Source organism: Cavia porcellus, unplaced genomic scaffold (genome assembly GCF_034190915.1).
Source record: "Cavia porcellus strain 051 isolate PalLab524CR breed Dunkin Hartley unplaced genomic scaffold, mCavPor4.1 scaffold_4, whole genome shotgun sequence".
In the NCBI taxonomy this organism is placed as follows: domain Eukaryota; kingdom Metazoa; phylum Chordata; class Mammalia; order Rodentia; family Caviidae; genus Cavia; species Cavia porcellus.
This window is the reverse complement of record NW_026947487.1, coordinates 34,677,853-34,703,468: the sequence shown is the minus strand read 5'-3', so window position 1 is coordinate 34,703,468 and position 25,616 is coordinate 34,677,853.

Below are 25,616 nucleotides of genomic sequence, written 5' to 3'. Positions count from 1 at the left end.
TTGTATACATCCTTCTCTATACTTTGAATCAATATTAGATTACTGGTAATTTATAACCCAATGCAAATTTTACCCAAATAGTTGTTATTCTTCGTACTTTTGCAAGTTGAAATAAAATGTTTTATGTATTATTTAGTAAAAGAGTATTTTTATTGACTATTTTTAATCATGATTTGCTGAATGAACAGAAGTCTGACAGTACATGGAAGTCCATGCTAGAAATTGGCTCTTCTATGCAATTAATATGTGCAATCATTTATTTATTTTAAATGAAATATTAGATATTTATTTTATAGTAGGTTTATGATCTAATACAGTATTCTTTTTTATTGCTAAAACTTCTCCAATTTTGGTCACTGAGATTTCTAATGATTGTTTCCCATTTGTTTTTCACATACCTTCAATATTGAATTTAAATTTTTCACATTTTCTTATTTTTCAACACTCTAAGATTCTTGAGGCTTATCTTTTATATTCTAATACCGCTGCCATAAATTTGGTCACTTCACCAAGTAACATCACTTCTTTTAATTAGGTAATGGTATTAAAAATCAAGATAAAAAGACTGAGTATAGTCAGTGTTATCAAAGTATTGTTGTCTAGTTTCTCTAGGAACACAATGAGGAAATAGTCATATATGCATCCACAAATGTATATGTACATTTATAATTAATTTCTACATATTTGTATCTATATTATGATAAGAATGGAGTCATGCTTATATTTCCAATGCTAATTGAGTAATACAAGATTTATTCTAATGGTTCCCCTTTCTTATATATAACCTCTGCCTCTTAAAAGAAAGTTAATTTTCATTTTCTCCCAGCCTTCTAATTATTTGTTCAATTCCAAAATACATTCACAGTAGTTTTAACATTTTTTACCCGTATGGAATACACTTTTAAGTGAAACTTACTTAAAATTTCAACATCAGTAACTATGAAAGGAAAATTCTCATTTCAATCAACTTCATAATATTTTTGTACCTATGTTCTATTTGCTAATCAAGCTCAAGATTTAGGATACTGTTTATTCCATCTTAAAATAAAATGTGACAGGTAATATATGTATACCACTATGAAATATATGTATACCACTATGAAAAAGTAAGTATGTAAACATATGTCCTATCATTACTGAAGGTTTTATTAGGCACTGTCATATTACTTTTTTATGATGTAATAGAATTATCATAAAGTAAATGATGAGGTAAAAAAAACATATGCAAATTTGGCAACACATGACAGCAAATTTTGCTTTTTCAAAGCACCTTAAGCAGAAGCAATTTGAAATTCATATTTAATAATAATATTATTGGTAATCCTATTTTGTGTATGTACAGAGAGACAGATAGGCAAAAGTCATTGCTACAGCCAATTTTATATGCTTCTTTTGATATTTAGTTTTACATGTTAGTACGATTGGGCTAAGGGATCCCAGAATAGACACAGCTATTTCTGATCTATCTGTGAAGGTGCTCCTGGAAGAGATGAGAACTCAAATCAACATACTGTGTAATGAAGATCATTCTCTTCAGTGTGGGTCAACATGGTTCATTACATTCACAGCCTGACTAGAGAAAAAGAGGTGGATAGATGCAAATCTCTCCTCTTCAGTTGGGACGTTTGTCTCCCTGTTGTCCGAGCTCTGCACTCCTGATACACTGGACTTCAGATGCAAAATCAGCTTCCCTGATTTTCCAGTTAACAGATAACATGGACAACTTCTTGAACTCTATAATTGTAATTTATGAGCCATTTCCCATAACTGATAAGTGAATAAATACACACAATTATTGGTTTCTTTCTCTGGAGATTACAATACAATAACTTAAACTGGAAAATGGTCTCGATTACTTTCAGGGCATGAGGTCTATTTTTATGTTCAGTAAGTTTATAAATGACTGAAGAATTTTTAACAAATAATCTATGTAACAGCTATCCTCAGGCTGAAGTTTGTATTAAACAGAGAGAGCTTCTTCTAGTCTCTGGGAAAAATCTATACAGTATGGATTTACAACTCTGCTTCAGTAATTTAACTGCAAGAGTAAATATTTAATTAAATTTGAAACACTCTATAAGGCACTATTTGAATGAATCATAATAAATCCTTCAAAAATAGTTTTCATTCTACCTTACTACAATGAATGTTTTTGTTCTTTAGATACTATATATACATTTATTTTAAAACAAAGAAGGTATAAAAATGATACAGAATTTAAAATAAAAATAATAGTAGATTAACGATGGCCAATATGTTGCATATTCTTATGTTTAAAATAGTTGCTAAGAATAAAAAATATAGGCATGAAAAAAGATTAGTAGTATAATCATCTAACTTGTGTACGTGAATATGTGCAGGAATTGTAGAAAAGTTGAGAAGCAAGATGCATAGTGTTTATACATAATTTTATCTCTTCTTTCTTGTCTTCTTTCACCTTCCCAGTTGTTCTTCCATTTGAGCAGTTTTTTTTTTTTCTCTTTTCACTTTCATAATAGTAATTGTAAATTTTGGATCTTATTTACACTTTCATTTTTATATACTTAGTGAGTTTTTAAATTCATACATAGAAAATTTTAAGACAGTATTAAACATACATAATTCTTACCTCTTTAGAATCACAAATATGTTGTAAATATGACACACTTCAGTCCTCTTAGGGAAAATTTAATAACTATAAATTTGAAAAAAAATTTTTTTTGTCTTTTTCCTTTTTATCGGTACCGGGGATCGAACTCACGATTTCCTGCTTGCAAGGCAGGTGCTTATGCCGCTGAGCTAAATCCCCAGCCCCACTTAATGCTATTTTAATGGAAATGATAATTATTGTAGTAAATATTATTTACAATATCAACATAATATTTAATTTTCCCTTTATTGTGTTCTTTATCAATTAGGCATCTTATTGAAATGTTTTTGAAGTGATAAGCTATCAGGGTTGTATCAGTTGCCCGTCATTAATATTGGAAGAAAAAGTCAGATGCTTAGACACCTTTAACTATATGTCCAGCTCCTCAACTTCCCTGCAATTCACATATGGGATTATGGTTCAGGCTTATTCTGGTCAGTGGGTTATGAACTCACAGTATTTAGAACCTCTGTAATGCAGCACTTAACTGTCCGTGTTACACCTTCAAACATCATTTTCTCTGCCACCACTTCATCAAAGCTATAAATTTGTCATAGAATGTGAAGTTGCCTAGAATTCTGGATTGATATTTATTTTGCAAAATAACCATAGCTCACTTTTACAGAAGCTGATATCAAATGATGGTCATGGATACATTTCCAAGCCCCTCAAATGTCAGATTGTCTTAATCATTTAGTGTTGAACAAACTAAATTTAAATGTGGAAATTAAATTATTTTATGTTATATAGTTTCTAAATATGTGGTAAAACCATTAGTCACCTGTAGCATTCTACAGGTAAATAATATACCTAACAAACTTCATTGCAGAATGAGTGCACAGATGCTGGCACTATTACTGATTGATGATGGATGCAGTGTGGAAGGCACAACAAGAAACAGTTGACTGCAGGAGAAAAAAATTACTGTATTGCAAGTGTTAAAAAATAAAGGGATTTCAGAAGTTTTGGAACACTAGTTGAGGTAGACAAAACCAAAGAGCAAACTCTAAAACTATGACTAAATACCCACAATGAATGTAAAAACTGTGTCATACATGTAAAACCAAAATAATTAAAAATAGCAGTATGAAGAGAGAGAAAGGAAATTTAGAGACAGATGGAGGGAGACTAGTGGGAACGAGAAGGGAAATATGAATCAAGGTGTGTTATGTTCATGGATCTACCCAAGATAAAAGTAAACTTCATGTTTATATATAACAAAATAAAAGTTAAATGAAGTTATACATATACATATAATTATATATAACAAAATAAATGAATTTTAAAAATGGATGCATGGGATGTAGTTGTAACTCAATGTAAAACCTTTGAGTTTTATCCCAATATCAAAACAAACATACCTATACAAAAAGGAACTAGAGACTTAACTTAGGGAAATTTAGAAAGTATAAATATTTACATTTTTAAATATTGGAAATATTATCATATGAAGTGAGTCTGAAAAACTATCTGGAAATATTTAAATGCAAGATGAGTAGCAATTGTGTAGTAATTGTGGTTACAAGGAAGCAGATTTTGATCCATTCTAAAAGGAACTAATCTTTATAATCATTTTCTTTCATGAGTTATACACAAAAATAAAAATAGATAATGCAAAACAGTGAGCTAGGAGGTCCTTTGCAAATTGGAAGGGGACAGAGAGATGAAGGGAAGCATAAGGAGAAAGGAAAAGTACATAAAAAGAATTAAGATATGTTATATACATGCACTGATTTCCTATGAAGCATAAATACAATCGTTGTGTATTACAAACATTTTCTAATAAAAATGAAAATTCAAAAACAAAAACTACGATTTATAATTTTAAAATCCCTAGATCTTTATTCTTGAAAAGTTGATCCAATTAACATTATAGCTTTATCCCACTGTTAAAAATCTCAGAAGGAATTAACTCATCTCTCAGTAGTGGTCAAATTAAGTATAGAGACAAATAATTAGTTTCAGTGAGCTCATAAGACTTCATTTTTCTCAATCCCCCTCAAACCTAAATAGGATTCCAAGACTCCAAAAATATCAAACAGAGTCTAGCAACCTCTGAGGATACTGTGGTTTTTCAAAAATTTTCTACTAAATTATGTCTTTCCTAATACTCAGACCTTATTTGTATTTTCATTGTGTTTATGTTTTTACTTTTGATACAAGACTAATGGTGCTTAAGTTTCTTTACTTTAGCATGAAACAGGGGACTGTCTAAAACTATGTTAGTAATCACTGAATTCTTCATTGTCAAGCACTTTTGGAAGAATAAACCAAAAGAAATTTAATTAAAGATGGTGTTGATAAAGCATTAAAATCACTAATGTAATTAAACCTTGAATCTTGTAGTCACACAGTTTTAATATATTGTGTGACAAAACAGGAAGTACACCTACAACATGCCTATATATGTTGGAGAAATAGAATTGAAAACAAAATTTCTGCCAACTCAAAAAACTCTTCAAAATGACAATAGAGGAACTGTTTTACTGTGGAGCAAGTATTAAATCTGAAAGACATGCGTAACATAAAAATCCCCTTGGAGACTGCAAGGTAGAAAAAATTATCATCTTTTTCTACAGTCAAGCACTTCAATCTGCTCTATCCTCCGCCTTAAACGAATGCCCAAGTGAGACAAGTTGACAGATCATTTGTTGCTTATAGTTTATCCTAAATTCACCTGGTAATTGGGATGAACGCTTACGCTAGTGAAATTGATTTTGCACAATAGAAAAATCCACTTCCATTTTTTATGACAGGAAGTAGCTTTGCAGTTGAGAGCAAGACAACTAAACTTGTTAAATTTCCTTTTTATTCACAGAGCCTTTCTCAGAAATTGATGCTGCCTTCCTTGTTTATTTACATCCAGAAGAGATTTTCCAGTGCCCCAGAAAGAATTCTTCCTGTATTGTAAAGCTGACTGTTGTTTAACTTAAAAATAGGTTTTAAATTCCTTAAAGACAATAAGAAGGAATTTATAGGTACAACAATTCTAGGTAAATGCTCTAGTAGAAAAGAGACAGGAAGAATTAATCTTCATTTTTAAAATTTGTATTTGTTCTTATACTGAGGAACAGTAATTGCTTTCCCAAAAAGTTCTTATATAATTGTGAGTCGTAATCTAGGTTAGTAGATTTTTTCATAGAAAAGTCATTTTCATTCCAGTGACAGATCAAAAAGTCAACCTTTGGACATTTATCTGTTTCTCAAACATAACTTAAGAAGGAGGGTCATTTTAAGAAAAAAGACTTGAGACTATTTTTTTACTTTTGAAAAATTTCAAAACTTTAATCACGCAAAATTTAGAAATATGTATACCCTTGTGTTTAATTCTGTATTCAACTTTTTTCTCATAATGCCAGTAGTACTGAGTATAATAATTGATACTATATAATGAAATATGCCAGTGTTAAAATTTACTGCTTAATAAAGTATAATTATACTTTCCAAATAACCATACATCAATAAATTAGAGAATCATGCATGAGAATTTATTATTTATTAGAAAATAATCAACTCACTGTATAAAATAAGCCAATGAATTTTGGAACAAGAGACTTGATTTTTATCTTCGGTTTTCAATGCTAAATCGCAGTAAAAGTTTTCAAAAATTATTATATACGGGATAAAAAGTTTTTATTGTGTTCCATTCTTATGGTGGTCTCAGACTGTGTCACAACTGTCACAACTATCTGAAACCACAACCATTAATAGTACTTGTACAGTTTCTAGTTATCCATTTGATTCTTGATATTTTTCCTGTACGTCAAGGCAGCATATCACAGTGGCAATTTAAAATTGAAAATCCATCTCTGTTCTCTTAAACTACACATTAGAAATATTTTATTCTGTGTGAAAAAAATGTTTACCAGTTCTGTTTTAGAAAATATTTATGAAAATGTTGTTAACACACAATGAATTTATTATTTTTAAGTGCATTACACATTTTAATGTTTGTTTTATGTATGTGTTACTATATACTGATACTATACTCCCCCTATTTAGTGGAATTTTTACCACATTCTATACTTGTTTATCTTTGAGGAGAGAATGGTATATGACAAAGGTGGCTTCAGGTAGACTAGGCAAAACGGCAAGACAGCTGCCAAAGGAACAGCCAAACAATCTCCAAATTCATTATAATATATTTGAAAGCTAAATGACATTTGATCTAGGTCATGAGAATTGACTGTCATGATAACCAAAAGAGAAAGAAAAAAATTGCAGCAGAATTCCTTAAAAATCTCCACCCTTTACCAGAAAGAACCTTTTATTGCTATACCTTTGCTCATTTTTTCTACCCTATACTATAACCTCTTGATCTCCAACATAGAGAGATGATCAACAGGGAGAGGTTGATGTGTAAGTTTATTTCCCACTTTCTTTTAACCCAGGGAGGCCAGGACCCTAATCCCTTTTATTTTGTGATAACATCTTGCTGGACTGCACAGCTTGCCCTAAAATTTGTGATCTTCCATCCTCAGTCCTGTAAGTACATAGGGTTACAGGTATACTATTGTCTGTATCTCTTATCCTTGGCTAAGAATGAAATCCCCTTTGCTGCTCAATCAGTGCCTGGTTTTGTTTTTGATTCTTCTATTTCCAGAAGAAAAATTATTAACTTTCTGTTCGAAAATTAGTCACAAATATAACTTGGTAAAACCAAATAAACAAAAGTGATTTGAATTTTTCAAAGTACCTTTTGAAGAAAAACAGATCTTAAGGTCAAAATGGTAAGACCTCCTGATAGAGAAAAACTAGGGAACAAAGAATAAACATATAAATGTTGTGGAAACTGTATATCAAAAACATATTGAAGTATTTACCAGTATGTGTAACTTATTCATGTATAACTGATGGATGGAAAACAAAGAAGCATATCAGAATCTTGGAAATATATTGTCAAAAATAAAAGGAGAAACAAACTTTACTTTAAAAAACTGAAGAATTAGTATCTTTAAAAGGAATTCAAATATATTTATTGGATAACAAATTTGATAAATTTGTTAAAAATTATCATAGGTAGTCAGATAGGGCAAACCCTAGAGGAAGTCAGCATGTAAGATGAAAATATGTCAGTGCTATAGGCAGAGGCACATCTGAAGATTAATGTCATAGTTCCAGATTTAACTACTTTCTTATGAGACAAATAGAATTTTTAGATTATTATTACCATGTTTTTTAGATTTCCCATATAAATAAACTATTATTTCATTAGTGGTGAGCCATTATCTCCCATCCACTAAGACTAAGACCACTAAGATTAAGACTATAGATTATTAAACAATTTTAATGATGTCATTAATATATCTTTGTTACTATTGGATCAATATTAGCCAAGCAAGTATAACTGTAATCCTATTGGTTAACTGTAGTTTTGACTTGCATTGTACTTACCCAATGATTTTGCTCTATAAAGCTTTTTCAGAAGTAGGCTCATGGCAATTCTTTTAGACTCCTTCTATTATTCAGCAGCTATTTATAGTCCACATTTCTATTCTCCTTTTCTATTCCTCAATAAATTTTTCTACTCTTAATTTCCATTTTTTCCTTAAAATTAATTCTTCAATTTGGAGAATATGGATTCAGTTCATCTAATATCTAGCAGATTGAGAGTTACATGTTTTCTTCTTAAATTATTTTGGAGGTCCCACTGAGTTAATTAAGAGGGGACAAATTTGCTTTTGTTTTGCAGATTCTAGATTGTGACTCTTTTAGGTGATCAAAATTGTCATTCTTTTGTGCCAATTACTTATTTCTTATACTTTTGTGCTTGTCTTTGTGTGCTTCATTTTTTTAATGATTGTAAATTGAAGTTGAGAACTTGGGAAGACTATGATGCTTTTTCAAAGGTACATTTATTTTTCCTAGTAGGGTCCTATATTCCTATTTTGTGTATAGATTACTAACTGCTAAATTTACTAGTGTTTCTAGCTTAAGCAGTTTGATCTGTTTTGCTGCTATGGTTATTATCTTATCTCAGATAAGCAACACTAGAAAGGAGTAATATTAGAATGTTCCCTAGTAGACTTTAATACTAATGAAAATGCAAATTTGTAAACTGATGTAAAATGTGTTTTTTTTTAATTTTTTGACAGATAAATTAAATATAAATGCCTTTTACAAATCTAGGACTCCCTCAACTCTAGGACTCCAGTTATAAGCGACAGCATACTGCTGACCTTAAATCTTGGACAACAGAGTTCACTGAGACAGTCTGATCTGATCCAAGCACGTGGAGAGGAATGTCAAGCTTATTATATCTCACTATTTTTTCAGGTGGACTCTTCCTCTTGTGAGGAGGCAATGTTAGTTCTAGAGATTCCAGTTCTTCTTTTTCGAGGTTAAGAATTCTCTCAGCAACTCAATGTGAGCATAAAAAACAGTATTTCATTCTTCCAATTTCATTTCTGATCATTTCCTATCAATTTGTACTCCACAAGTTTTTGTGAGACATAGTTCTAAAAATTAGAGAGAAAGGGAGAAACTGAAGTGATTTTGGTCCCCAAATGCTTCAGTCTTTCCTTCCTATCCAACAACTAAAATCTGTCAAGTTGAGCCCATAGAACATGAGAGTTTGTTAATGCTAAAGACTGAGAAGTCATTTAGATGAGGAACATATAATCCATTTCTGGGTCAGACGAGATATTAGAATTTTGCTTACTCAGGAGAATGAACACACATGAGGTCACTGTCCTTGCCTAGTGTTCTGGGCACAATTTTCCATCCAGTGGGCATGGAAAACTGAAACCTAAAACACAGTGGAAAGAATTCACTTTTGGGTGACACCAAAAAGTGCTATTTCCTAATCATTATACCAATGTGATTGAAATATATTAAGTTAACGAAAGAATTTATAAACTACTATTTTAACTCATTTTCTGGTACTTTCAAGGCCCCAACATCCTAGTTCTGTCTTTTCTCTTAAGCTCATTATTTATGTGTGTAGGAGAGAAAAATGGTTTTGCTAATGTGTGAATTGCTGTTTCTGGACAATGAATATAAGTTTTAAACTGCTTTTAAAAATATGCTACAGATAGAGTGACATAAAAATCTGTAGTGTGTGTAATGCTTGAAACATTATTTCAACTTGAGAAGTTTAGAAGCTTAAATAAGTAACTCATCAGGGGTCCATGTTCTTCACTTTGTAAGCGTCCTAAGTTTGTGAAGAGGAGGGCATGACATTGCTGTGAATGCTACCCTTCCCTAGGGAAGATTTCCTGCAAACAATGCAAGGGGGAAAACAGGTTTTCTTCCAATTTTTGGTCTTTCTACTTTTGTTATTTTCTGCTACCTTGAATTGTTTACCTTCTGCCATTCCACCCTGCCTTGGAGCCAGCTTATTATGGACTGAAACATCCACACTGAGAGCTAAATGGAACTTTTCTTCTTTAATTTTGGATGCTGGGTATTTTTCCTAGTTAAAAATAGAAAAGTAATTACCACACGATTTTTGAGTAAAGAATAGCCTTGTCTTGCTGTTAACAGAGATGGCCTAGGTTATTGGTAGATAACACAAATATTTCAGTGTCTAATTTGCATTAGGTTACAGGGTAGAATTTCTCCAAGCTGTTACTCTCCTGTGTGTATCTCTGGAGGTGACTTTTTTTTCATATTGGGAAGTGCTCCAATCACTTCCAAAGTACCCTTTTTGTTTCATCCTCTCATTCTCTTTCAAAGCATTAGAAAGCAGTTAAGATCTCTTCTCTTGATTACTGGTTTAATTTTACTATCAATGCTTCCTTCCCTAATCATAATCATTACAAAAGGAGTCACTTGTAGCCTGGGCTTTCAGAGACACACTTTGGAGATAGGCATTTGAGTTTCCATAGAAGATAGCTGCATGTGTCAGTAAGAGTAGACATCTAGCCTGCCCTATCTATGGAGCCAATGACCTCAGGAATGCTTTCAAGGTACATGAAATCCAAGTAGAGATGAAAAGGGATTTCCATTTTTCACCTTTTTTGAAAAACTCAATGTTAAATTCTCTTCTTGCTTTGAAATATATTCTTAAACACTGAAATCATTTTGATCCTTGTAGATTGAGAATGAGTGGTTTAATGGACTGCCTGCCTACCCCTAGAGAAAAAGTAAGATGCAGAGACAAGTATTTATTTTGATACTATTTTATGACTAAAGAGAGAAGAAAAAGTGACTAAAATTATCTAATATTCAGACTTTCTTTGCATTAAGTCATGGTCCTTGTCTTTTCAGACAAGTGATATTCCATGTAACAGTCCTGCAATACATATGTAACATACTGTTCACTTATGATTTTCTCTTCAATTAAAAAAAATAGATGCCCTGGTAAACAATGTCATTTCACTGGCTATATTCCAACATACTCTTCAACAGCTAATAGGTATTAAGACATAGTCATAGCCTTGGTCACCATAAGCATTTCTTTTGCCATGATTTCTCTCCAAAATATCTTTGTGGGTTAGCCACCATTCCTGAGATGTGCTAACTGAGGTGCTGAAAGAAGAAAGCCTGTAGGTAAATATGATCTATGTGTCACAAATTCATGAGAAAGGGAGCTGAGGTGCAGGATAAGAGTGTTTAACATTACTGTGGCCACTTCCACACACTATCAGTTCACCACTGCAAATCTGGAGTAGGTTAGGTCTGGCAGAAAATGTAGATTAGACGCAGAGCAAGAAATATAGATGGGGATGCTTTCTTTCCCCTTGTTTCTTTTCAAATAAGAGGACTAATTGTGATGAATACACATATACAACAGTGCATATTAGAACTCTGGCTGGCCTTCTTTCCCTCACTATGTGGAATACATACTTATCTTCAAAGAGAGTCACCTGGTCTCTTTTTACACCCAAACCTTGCCTGTGCACCCCACTCCTGGAAATAACTAAAACTATCTTTAGCAGTCTACCCCTGTAGAGGGAACAGTTGCATGTGTCTATCAAAACATCAGTTTTGGCTTTCATCTATGTCTATCAAACAACTGAGGTTATCAAAGCAACAATGAGAAGAATACTGTTTTCGTTACTTTTGTCTCTCTCCTGAGACAAAAAACTTGACACCCAAAATGAAGGAAGACAAGCTTTATTTAGCTTGCAGGTTTTTTGGTGCTTTCCAGTCCATACACAGCTGGTTCCAAGGTGGGGGTGGGCCATAACTAAGGGACAATCTTCATGGCAGCCACAAATGACAAGAGTGAAAATGACGTAAGGGAAAAGTATGCCTACTTCGCTCTCATATATTGTATGTTAGCTACCTCTCATTGGGAAGGTGCAGCACTCATTTTGCCAATCTCAGCACTATACAATGAATCAATCACAAATGCTAGATTCAGGCACTTTCCAAAGGCCCACTTCTTATGACCACAAAAGATTTCGTGGAAGGATTTAAACACAGACCACAACATTTCACTCTGCCCCTCCAAAGACTCATGCACATCCTGTATGCAAAAGACATTCATTTCATCTCCAAGAGTTGCCAAAGTCATAATAGTTTCAACATTGCTGAAAAATGCAAGTATCAAGTCTCCTCTGAGATGTAAGGCAAACTCTAAGTTGCAACCCCCTGTACAAAACAACAACAACAACAACAACAACAAAGTCAAACACTTCCAACATTGAAGGGTACAAAAGAAACATTACCACTCCAAAAAGTACAAATGGGAACAAAAAGGAAGTCCAAAGTGCAGCAGAGCAAACATTAAGTCCTGTAGTTGAATGTACAGCATCTAAAGCAATCTGTGGCAAATCGTGGGCTCCAAAGAATTTAAATAACTCCACCTTCGTGGCACTTTTGGTTGTACCTTCTATGGCTTTTCTCTTGGGCTGCCTTTGCTCCCTCCTTTCAAGTTTCTTTAGATGATCCATTCACCTGGATTTTTCAAACTTTGGGGTTGTTCTTTGCATCTTTGGCTTCACACTCACAGCTACACATATTTCCCTCTTAAGGGCACACTGCCAAGGCTCCCATGTCTTCTAAAATCAGAGTGTAAGCCTTTTTTAACCTCAGAACTCATGAATTTTGCATGTGCTTAAAATCAGCACCACATAGATACTTCCAAATTCTGCTACCAGTTGGAGCAATAGCAAAGCTTTCCTATATCTTGGCTGTAGAGTTGAGTGCTTGAGTAACTGAGCACTATGAACTTCATTGTTGGGAAACATTTCTCGATGCCACCACCATTCTGGAACTCCTTGTGGCTGCAGCCATTTTGGAACATTGAGTACCCTCTGCTGCCATTCTCGAACACAGAACTTGGTGGTTTTCTCCTCAAATCAAAGCCTTTCTTTTTTGCAGGTAATAGTCTTCAAAGGGGGGAGAAAATCACTTCCTGTGATGCTCCCAGAGGATTTTTTTTCCATTACTTCTCAGCAAATGAAATCTCAGCTCTGTCTTTAATGTCCACAGCTTTACTGGAGCTTCCTTTTCTGGGCAAACTCACACTTCAAGTCACCCTATTGGGCTCTTTGTTCTTGATTCCCAACAATAGCCATGCCACTGCTTTGACATTTAACTGCCTTAAAATATCTTCTGTCAGATCAATTATTACAATACCCTTATTCTCAGTCTCAGCCAACATATCTGTACAGGATCAAAAAAAAAAAAAAAACTTTCTGCCAAGTCATAAAACACTTTGTCTGGAGTCCAACAAGTAATGCAATCCTTCTTCCAAGCAGAAACCTCCAAGCCTGACCTTTGCTAATTTTCTGGTCTTCTGAGTTCTGATCAGAATCTCCCATACCAAACAGCCTAAGGCATTACAACTCTATGTTTTCTGGAGGCACATCTGAACCTTTCCAAATTCTTCCCACAGATCATTCCTAAAGCCCCTTAAAAGCACATGGTCAGGTATAGTCACAATGACTACATTTCTGGTACAAAATTCATAGCCACTTCTGGTTACTTTTCTATTATTATTGAGATAAAATACTTGATTACTAAAATCAGGGAAGGAAATGTTTATTTAACTTACAATATTTTTTGAGTTTTTCAGGTGGCTCCAAGGCTCAGGGTCATGTCTATAGGGCAAACATCATGGTGGCAGGAAGTGACAAGAGTGAAAAAGAGAAAAGGGAAAAGTATGCCTCCTTACCTCCCTTATATGTTATGTCAGTTAGCTGCCCCCCCTAAGAGTGTGCATTGCTCAGACCACCAATCCCAGTGCTAGACAATAAACCAAATAGAAGCCCTAGACTTGGCCACTTGTGAAAGGCTCATGCCTTATGACAACATGAGGCTTTGGGGGACATTAAAACACAAAATATAATACATGTATAGATATAGCCAAATCAGATAAACTATCAGCCAAGGACCTATCTTAATAGCTGTCTTTGCTTTCACAAGTGTAGAAGATTTGTTTTTCCTTTTGATTCTTACTACAAAAGATCTATTAGTTGACCTATGAAAAGTTCTTATGCATCTTTTTTACAGTTATGATCCTAAAACTGTGAAAGGGCTATTGTAATTCAACTTGATCTAACACATTTAAGTACAGTTTGTGCTATTAACAATTATCTTATGTATACCTGTGTGTACAACTTGTTACCAGTTATAACATCTGTATCTATTTTGTTTGAGCTCAACAATTTTTTCCTACTTTTTGCTTTTTTAGATTTTAAAATATGTCTACAAATAAAGTTGGCTTCTAGATGTGTCACTAGAATTAAAGATATGATTCTATTTAGGTTGACCAATGACTAAAAAGACATCAAGATGGATTTTATACATACAACTTCATATTATATTCTATGTATAGTTACTTGGGAGTCTGTCATTGCTCAAGAAAAATGTGTTAATTTTATCATCTAGTTCTCATAAGTCACCTGAAAATTTTGTTAATATAATTAAAAGAAAAAACCTTAAATTGGAAAAAAAAACTGCTAGATGAGACTCCCTGGGTACATAAAAGAGCAAATTCCTAAAAGCATTTATTTTGATCTTTATTCACTAATGGAATCCCAATAATTTCCATGGTCTTATGTGTAATGTATCCCAATAAACTTTGCCCAACATTGCCCTCTGACTTGAAGCCAGCTTATAAATTTATTTAAACATATTAATATGTTTATAAAAGCTTATCAGCAAAATATTTTTCTGTGAATAAAACAATAAGAGTTTTTATGTGGTGTATATGTTACATATGTAGCACTACATGTACAAATGCTCAGGCACTGAACAGTCTAGACAATGTCACATTCTTCTGGAAAAAGTCCTAATAAAGGGTAACACTTTAAATGAGAGATTGTTTGTATTCTTGATAGGAGATTTTTTACTAAAATAATTTTTATTAAAAGAGATTTTTTACTAAAAATATCCCGAGATATTTAAATGTGCTCCAAAGATAAAATCATGATTGTCAGGCTGAAATACTATGAGTGTCTCTTCATCCTTCTCTTCTCTGTAAAAGTTTTAATTGATGCCTATAAATATTCTGCAGAGATTAAATTTCTACAAAAACAATAATTGATAAAAATAGCATTGCTTTTGGTATACTTCACATTTTAAAGCACTTGATATTCAGATGAAAGTACAATATTTAAACCACTACTCCCACTATAATACAGATATAACTGATCTTTTCTTCTGGGTATTCAACACCTAAAGTGTAGAGACCAAAAGTGAAAAGATTATTGGGCTGAGGACAGTCAATATTTTGTCTCATTAAAGGTGAGCCATCTTTTCCTACCTACCAAGAATAAGAACACTAAGACTAACACTAGCACTAAGATTACTAAAAACAAGACTAACACTATAGGTTATGGACCAAGGTTAATAATGTCCTCCGTATACCCTGGGTAATATTTGATCAATCTTAGCCAAGTGTCTATATTTGTAATCTTATTGATCAATTATACTTTTGACCCATGTTTTATATGTTTTGTGATTTTGCTTTGTAAACTCTTTCAGAGAAGTTGGGTCATTGGCAATATATTTGGGATGACTCCTGTCTTTCAGGAGCTATTACAATTCCCTGCTCCTATTCCTCAATTAATTTCCTGCCTTGTAACTTACATGTATCCTTAAAATTCATTCTTTGACTTCAAGAAACATGAACCAAGCTGTTGTACTTCCCCAAAAAGGCCCCCGAGATGGGAAATGGGGCAAGACTCCTGAGATGAAAAAAGAACAGAGCAAAACAATGTCATTTTAAGAAGCACTTTCATTTTAACTGGCCCAGTGACAGAGTGCAGATGGAATTTGCAAAGCTGTGCAACTGAGTTAGAATTTTGACTGATTTTTATAGTTCATTTATGACTAGCTCATTGATCATTAAGTACATAGTGATGAGAAACAGAAACAAGGTGGGCCTTTGTTCCCCCTTTGCTTGAGGTCAGAGGCATTTCACAGTGGGTGGTTAGCAAATTCATAGTCTTTGGTTTGCCAATGGAACATTTGTCTCTTACAAGGGGAACAAAAGTTGACACAGCAAACAGGTTACTGAGGTGGAGGGGAACGACGCATACAAAACAGCATGATGACATGGTCAGTTAATTTGTAACAAATTTATAACAATTTGGTCGGTGCTCCAGGTACATGGTTACTAGGGCGATAAGCATAGAGCATAACACCAGCGTATCTAACATTTAAGTGGTTGAGACAAAGTTTCCCTATATCAATAACAAGGGGAAAGAATAGGACAACAATTATTAAACATTTGGATTTTAATCACAGACCTTGCTGAAAACTATGGGATGCTTCATGAATTTGCATGCAGTATTTAAAAAGGAAAGTGCTGAGAAAACAATAGAGTACCATGGAGGTGCAGCCAATATAGACACTTCCAATGTGATCAAGATGGGAGGAGGCGGTACTCTTCCAAAGAGTGGTTCCAAAGTACGAGAAAAATGAGCCAGTATTTGTTGCATGTCTAATGGGTCATTCTTTATTTTGCTCACAAGGTAATTCTTTCAACAACCACTTCAGTCTCTTTATATGAAAAAGCCAATATATAAAACTGTGAAGTAACTTGCTAAAATCACAAGGAATCAAAGATTTGGAGGCAGCATTTAAGGCTTTGTTAAGTAATCATGTAAGTCTTCTCTAACTAAAGTAGACTTCTGGATTTATTCACTTCATTTTTTACATTTGGAACATCTACTCTTAGCGTTTGTGTTTAAAGCTATAAAAAAGCATCAGTAAATTGACATACATTTTCTTCTCATAAGTGTACAGCCTCATACGGAGATAAGCCATGCGCCTGGAAGTTTGCAATATAGATAAAATAAAAAAATGATAGATTTATATAAGTGAATGTATAATTTTCAGGATTATCAGAAGAAAAATGTTTAAAAGGTTATCTTGGTAAAATGTAATATTTTCAGTACTAACATGCCTCATTTTAATTTTATGTGTTCTGCTTATAACTTTGATTCACTGATAATGTTAAAAGGTCACGTTTTTAAAATTTTTATTTTTCTAGAACACGTTTGCAGTATACTATGAATATTGTGTATTCCAACCTAAGAGGTGAAAGAATTACAATTATAAATGTGAGGCAAGCACAGGATTTTAGATGGCCTGGTATATGTAGCAAGAGGCTATGGCGAGATAGTTATTTTCAGCTCAGAAAGAGAACAGTGGCAGCACTCACTCATTTGCATCTATCGAATGTACAGAAACAAATATTCAAGGTTTGTAAAGTCATGCTGATACAGAAAAGCAAAGGACCCATGAATGACAGTGGAGCTCTTCTGAGGAGGTGTCATTTCAGCTGAGACTTGAAAAAATCCTGAGGAAAATCTTTCTGGCAGACTGACAATAAGTGCAAAGACTACAGGGAAAATGATTTCACTGAGTACAGGCATTTTTAATGCGGTCAGGTGTAACAGGATTTTTTCTCTCATAAATGATATAGCAGTTTCTACAGTTTAATAAATTATTGTCTGAGGCTTCTGTATCATTTCCAAAAAAAAGGATAGTTTATTAAGGACGTACACTTTGACAATAATTTGCACCTTATTACCAAGACAGACAGTGGTAAGCACGATGATCACCAGTCTATCAATGAAAGAAATGTGGTTCAAAGAAATTTTACCTAAGGAAATCATCCTGTGAGATTTAGATTTAATGCTTATTTAACTCTAGTTCTTAGATCTTGTTCTCCTTTGTATGATGCCTCCAATCATATTAATTTCTTCTTAAAATCTAGGCCTCACCAATAATTGTGAGAATGAGAATGAGCTCGGTTTCCTACAAATTGGAAGAGTAAATATTGAAAACTTCATTTTTGTAGAAAAGTAATTGCATACAATGCAAATTATTTGTCTTCTACTAATGAGCTCTTTTGGGAAGATTGATAAAATAACTCTATAATAAAGTACTCAAAAAAGTGTTCACGCTGCATTCTCAGGGTCAGTACATGCAAAATTTCAAGGGCTAATGGCTTGTACATCTTGAAGTATAAAGACTACCGTAGCTGCAGAGTATAAGTTACACTTGGTAGGACAAAGCAGTGCCAGACTCTCATTATTTTCATTTCCATAAAACCAAAAATCACCAGCTTCACTTAACATGAATCTATTGTTACCAAATACAGCTGCCTAAATGCAGGAGTGAAGGGAGAAGGAACAGTCCTGACACTTTTAGTTGGAGCTTGTTTAATTCATTCAATTGGCTTGTGTTCATAAATGTCCTGGAATGCAGTTCATAGAGCGCAATAAGACCTGGAGTCAAACATTTTGAAGGCATATTTACAATTTAAGTCAGAAATGTGATTATTATTTTATAGTTTTCAGGTCTATCAGCAAGATCCAGTTTTGAGGTATTCACTGCTATGTATCCCCCAGTTCCTTAGTGGCTAAGACAGACTAAAATTATAATTTCCTACAATTTTCAATGTGCTTATCCGGTTTAGTAGGTGTGATTATCTATATTCCTACTGCTTGCAATTCAGTCCGAGTCTTGCTGACTCAGCATTTAATGCTATCATTATATGTTTGTATTTCATTTTTTAAAAATATAAAATGCAGTCAAATTTTTTAGCAGAACATGGAAATTATTAAGAGCTGGTATATAAAAGATATAAACCTGTACAGTGCTATTTGTTATTCATAACCCATGTTAGAGAAAAAGAAATTGTTACCTGATTAGGAATGAAAACTAATTACAACTGTACTGTGTCATGATATATTTTCAGTACTATCATTGAAGCATTGAAAAGATAAACCCACTCCAATGAGAACATAGTTTTTTGTTGTTGTTGTTGCAGCTTGTTTCCAAACAGTTACACAAATTATGTTGTACTACTGAACATTTAGGTCAATAAAATAATGGTATACCAGTTGCCTGTGGTATTGGACATACCTAGGATAACTATTAAATTTAAATTAAAATCCTCATCATTCAGTTGTTCATAAGATTTTCAGAAGGTAAGCATAGTTCTTATTTTTCTAAATTTAATTTTTGTATAAATGTGTAGAAATCATTGTTTTCTTATTGAACATCTCTGATACGTTACAGTTTCCATTTTCATTTCTTCTGAGCTTCACTGAGTTGGTGTAATTCAACTTCAATGTATTTCATTATAAGTAATTCAATGTTTCAACTCTGAGTGACATAATAGTTCATGCTTCATGCACTGTGAGACCAGTTCTTTCTTTACTTAGCAGAATATGCCTAATTGTAAGCTGAGAAAAGGTGGCTATTATTCAAAGTATCACCTGGATGCATAATAATTTATACCAACTAATCCTAGACATGCAAGTATAAGATCCTACAAAAGAACCTTATCAGAATCATGAGTTGTAATTATGCTCTGAAATAAGTGTACAGATGAACATTTAAGAAGAAAACATATTTATAATGTAGAAGAAAATATATTAGTAATGATTAATCACATTTCATACGTAAATTATTTTTTTAAAATTAGAAAAAGCATATTGGAAAAATAAACTTAAAAGTACCTCCCCTTCACATAATAATACATGCACAGATATGATAAACAAACTAAATGAATTTTTCTCCTAATCAATTGGCAAATATATGCAGGGAAAAATATCCATAATTTGCAAGGTTAGAAAAGACCTAAAAGTTAATTTCTCAGTAATAATTTAAATAAGATATAACAATTTTAATATTTTCTGTATAAAATGTAGACAAGATTATAGATAAATTACTTTTCATAGATATAGTTATATACCTAAAAGTCTGTTCTCAAAATAAAGACACATATATTGAAATACTATATGGCACAAAATAAAATTCATATTGATACGTATTTACCATATTTGAAATATTTCTCAATGTATTTGTATAAAAATAAGATATTCTATGAGCTGTATATTTCATTATTGTGAAATAGAAATATTAATACAAGTGAAGGTAGTTGATAAAGCATAAAATATTTAAAAGCTTAAACTCCATTCAGGTGATTATCAAATTGCTTTTACATTGTCTTCTTTCCCTTATAATCATGCACTTCCTGTTTCAGCCAGTGAAGAAGCACATATACAATGGTGGTCATATAAGATTACATTAGTGAATCCATTTTCATTGCAGATATCTTGGTTTGTGGACGCTGTATAATATTTCCCAAACACAAATATGCCTAGTGACTCATTCTCACTCAGAATGTATCTGTTATTAGGTGATATATAAATTTATTTTAATGTGCTTGGAAAGAATATTATATTTGCCACAGAAATATTTTTAAATTCACATAGTATTTTAAACTGTTATTATGTTAAATTTTTCAAGTATAATTCATAGGCAAATGTACCTTATAAAATGATAAGATTGATTGCAATAGTTTTTTTATATTAAATTTCACATTTTCAGAGTACATCACATTCCAAAGTTGTCTACATCTTAGAATTTACAGTTAACATTGGCAACTTTTTCATTTACTTTCCTCTTACAGATTTCCATTCTGATCCTACTCTCAGAGAATAATAAGTTATGCATAAATCTTTCCTGTTAATTATTATTTTAGCCAAATTACCATAAATTCTATGAGTCTTGTGAATGCAGCATACCTAGATATAAACAATGTCACTTGATGAGTTTGGGCAAAATAGCACCACAGTGCTGGGGAGAAAGGGACAAAACTGTCTCGACTAGGGCATGGAATTTTGAAAGATTGACAGAAATTTTATTGAAGTTTAACTTTACTTAGGCAATTAAGGAATAATTTGTGCAGATGTGCTGTTTCTTCAGATTTTTCTTTCTCATAGATTTTCAAATCAGTCAGAAAATTGTCTCTCTGTTTCTGGCAGTAAGTGCATATGTTACCCAGTGAAAAAATTACTCCATGAAGGTTATAGTTCTTTTCAGTCTTTTTTTTTTCTTCAAAGCACAGTATCAAAGTTCATTATAAGATGCTGTCAATTCAATGTCAGTAAAACCTGTGGTACAAACAAAAAGACAATCAATTAGGGAACAGTTGAAGAGGCCATGAAACAATGTTTGATTGAGGCAAATCTCCTGAGCAAGAATTGAAAGTATCTTAGTTATTACATTTAATTCATGCTGTTCATAATTTTAAATGCAGCTCATATGAATGAGTTTTGCAGAGAACCATTTTCTGAATATCAGTGAAAAGAATTTAAATACTGCTATAAAAGCATTACTCTAAAATGTACTGAGTCCTTAATCTAAAAGTAATTATCAACATACTAAAGATTATAGTCATTTGCCTTTATGTTCTTTAGTTGATACATCTAGTGAAAACTAAACATAAAGATTTCATTATTAGTTGACACAAAGTTCTTTAGCCATGGAGGTATGCATATAACTCCATGTGTGTACGCAGCTTATAAAATGTGACTTCAAAGCTCCTCCCATGAGGAATAGAATCACTTCTACTCTTTGAATTCAGTTAGTTTTATGACTAATTTTGGCCAACAGCATATGCTAGTGTGATCATAAACGTCCATTGAAATGAAAAGAAGCAAAGACTTGAGCTTGCTGTATCTAGGACATTAGCCATGGTCATTCGTATTTTGAACTATATTAAATACAATACAGTGAATTAGAAGAGCTTTAGCATTGAGAGAGAAAGAGAGAGACACACAGAGACAGAGAGAGACTCAGAGAGAGACTCAGAGAGAGGGGGGCTACAGACATGTCTTAACTAGACTTTGCTGGAGTGTGGCAACTCTACTCAGACTACATAAAAACCAGACAGCTTCTATGAATAATTAATAGTAAATATCTGATGCTTTCCTGTTAGTCCACCTGGATTTAAGGAAAAGTATTAGAAGTTCTTATTAATCAAGCCCTGTCCACTTAGACCTGATTGTTTGAAGAATTTTTGAGCTTTCTAGAATGGCTCACTAGATACTGTATTAGGTTATCGGGAAGTGGAAGCTACAGATTATAGTTCAGTTTTATTTTTACTTTACACTAACTATTGTCTATTGCATATTCTTCATCTCAAAGGGAATCCAGTTCCATTCAACAGTTTTGAGTCTGGGACTCATGAGTCCTAGAACATAACTTTTGTTATCTTGGAAACTGTCCCTGAAATGTAAGAAAAAAGGAAACCTACTTGTGATTTATTATCATAGCCCAACTATTCTGACCTAAGCTTAGATCATTGCAGAAATTGGAGAGACCTAAGTCAAAACCTGTCTAATATACAAATGGTTGCAGGTACATGAGTAAACTTATTTAAAGTAAAACTAACATACCAAGTCTTACAATTACGAAGAATTCTACATGCTTACTGTTTTAAGTTACTGAGTTTTGGAGTATTTGATCAATACAAACATAGTAAGAATGTACAACGTATAGTATGTAAAAATTATAGACTAGAAATCTCATTAACATCAAATATTTTAATTAATAGCTTGTGTATTGCAAAAAATACTCAGACATGAGAATTCAGAGATTAAAGGAAATCCACAGAATTATGTTTTTGAAGTTAAAAAAAAAAACATGTTGCATTTATCGACATCATAATAACTATTGATGAAACATAGAATATATTCCTATTTTACCATCAGTGACACTTCTTGTTTACTGATTAGAGGTTGTCTTTTTACTGGCATTTTTTTTTTTTTTTTTTTTGTATAATTCACATTTTCTATGAAGAGAAGGATCATTAAATCCATCAGATACTATAGTGGTCAATTGTCCCATTTCTGAGCTAAACTATATCACACCTGAATTTTATGTTTACTTTGGCTTCTGTTTTGAAAGGGAGTAGTAGCCCATGGTCCGATGACATGAAGGCAGGAATGCAATGGTGGGAGGATCTAGCCAAAGAGTGCTGCCCAATTCATGATGGCCAGGAAGTAGAGCACAAGAGAAGAGTACCAGAGAGATAAACACCTTCCAGAGGGACAGCACCAGTGACATAGCTGGTCTACACAACTGTCTGTATGGGATGTGTGTGTTTTTACTGAATATTTAAGTTAAGTAAATCCTCTTTATTTTGGCATCTCATTGGAGAGCTCTTTATTCCTTAATTAAAACAATAAAAAAGAGAAATTTGAATAATAAACAGTATGTAACATTAATACATCTTATCCCTGCAATCCAAGCATTTTTTTAAAAAATCTGTCTAACATCCTACATTGCATCAGAACTGATCTTGGACAGAGCTTCCTTCATGGCTTCCAGCTACCAGGAAGCATGTGTAGGACGAAGTTTCGCCGGTCAGGTGCCAGCACCGTGATGGATATTGAACTAATGTGAAGCAAGCTTGTAGGGCTGAGGCACTGTCTGTGTTGGCCACTTCAGATTCTGTTTCCTGGGGTGAAATGGCCTTGCAGCAGGAATGACAGAAGTACTCTCTTGAGGGTACAGTATTAGTTTGCATTTCATTTTGTACAGTTTCCCTTGACTTTCCCTTATTTTCCCGTGACTTCCCTTATTTTTAATCTTTTCATGAAATCCATGAGACAAAAATACCACAATTTTTTCTTATATTAAACAGTGTCATTTTCCATTTTTGGAATAAAAACCTGGTAAATCTAATAAATCATGTAGATACCTGCACTAAAGAATCAGTGAACAGCAAACAGAATACTCTTTGTTTACTAGGGTCATTGCTGCTTTTCTCCTAGTCTGGGTTATACTAATCTCTTTGTGTTTCCTGAGGATGATTTGAGGTGCCTGTTCTACATTGTAATCTATGTCATGTGCTTACAATTTTTCTAAATAGAAGTAACCACAGTTAGTAGCTGCATTAATATCTTCACTTAATACCCAGAAATGTTTCACAACAGACTCAGCTACTCTCTGAATCTTTGTAGTTACATTCTTGTTAAATTGGCAATTTACTTTCTAGAGCATTAGCTTATAGATATACTACCACTTAGGTGTTATTATTAAATACGTCTCCTGTTCTATATTGTCATAGTGTAGGTTACAGTGAATAATTTTTTAAGGAAAGGTTGTTTTCGTTTTAACAGGAGAACACCAAGAGAAATGTGGTTTCAAACATGCCTGAATATGCCTACATCTTATGTGAATGAGCGTGTGGTATAGTATTTTTATTCATTTTTATGCATTCTCTGGAAGCTGTAAATGCAAGCCTTATATCCACTGTTATGATCATTAGGAGTTTAGACTTAACTTTTAGTTGGTAATCTTGGGAAAGTCATTTTATCTGCTAGTTTTATTGTTTTTCCATTCATGATTTCAGTGATTTGACTAGAAAATATCAAAAACGCTTGAAAATGGTAATATCTTAAATATATAAAAAGTTAACCACTGAATATAAAGTAGCTGTAGCAATTTTAGATATTTCAATTTAGATCTAACTAATAATGTCAAGCTTTATATTAAGTGAATTATCACATTGAAGAATATAAAACATAAAATACAATCAGTTGGAGTGGTCTTTGCACATATTACATTAAAAGCAAAAGAAACATTAACAAATCATAATTATATTTTGGTCTTTTTTTTAAGAGAAGAGAATTTTGAAGTAAAAAATACATATCTATTTTAAGAATTGCACTTCATATACAGTGATTATTTATGGATTAAGGGACTGACAGGACAGGTTTTTAATTTTAAAAGAGCATGAGAAAAAGTGATTTAGAAAATCATTTTCTAAATCTGACTGACATACAGTCAAGGGAATTCTAGGTACATTACAAATGCTTTTAAGTGCCTCATTAGCATAAAGAAAATCTGTAAAGCACTCCTGAGGTATTCCGGTTTATAGAAGATTGCTTAGCAATTCTGCTGAATGAACATTAATGTTAGTTGTATTAAGCTGCTACATGGTGTGAAAAACAGATATCCCTACTTAGAATATTGCAATGACCTGAAATTAACTTCATTCTAATTTAAATGAATGTAAAAAGGCTTCATTTTCTTTGAACATTAAGGAAATATGAAAAAAATTGCTTCAGATAAGAGATATTTATTTTGTATTTTCAAATATGATTTTATTATATGATCTGTAAGATTCTCTAAAACTGTAATGTGTTACTGCCTCTTGTATTTTAAATTTTCCATTGAGACGTATTATTTGTTCTTAATAAACAGAGACTTTTCATGGTATATATTAACATTTCTGAGTATTTTAACGTCTTCAACTGATTCCTTTTATTTTTGGCATCAAAAATTATCAAAAACACAACACCTTCATTTTGCAACTTGTTATGTGTTAACAATTATAGTAATGATTGCAACAATATATTTTAAACACTTTTAGTATATTTGGAATTTAAGTAGAAATATACACTGAATCAAACATAGATCAGTTACAAAATTTCACAATAGCTTTTAAAATTAAAACATGTTAAACATGGCAATTTAAAAATTCAAGGAAAAAGCAAACAAACAGATGCAATTAAAAGTTCTAATATCACACAATAAACACATATAGTAGTTTTTACTTTGTGTGATTTTAGTCCAAATTGCTACCTTTACAATGATACAATCCCTTAGATAAATTAAGCCACAGATGCAATTCTCAGCACTGCAAAACAAAACAAACAAACAAACAAAAAATCCTGAGAAATCTAAGAAGTATTTACTTACAATTTTATTCATCCTAGCATTTTTTATGTGAAAAAATCCTGCAAAAATCATCTGAGATAATCTGAAAAGT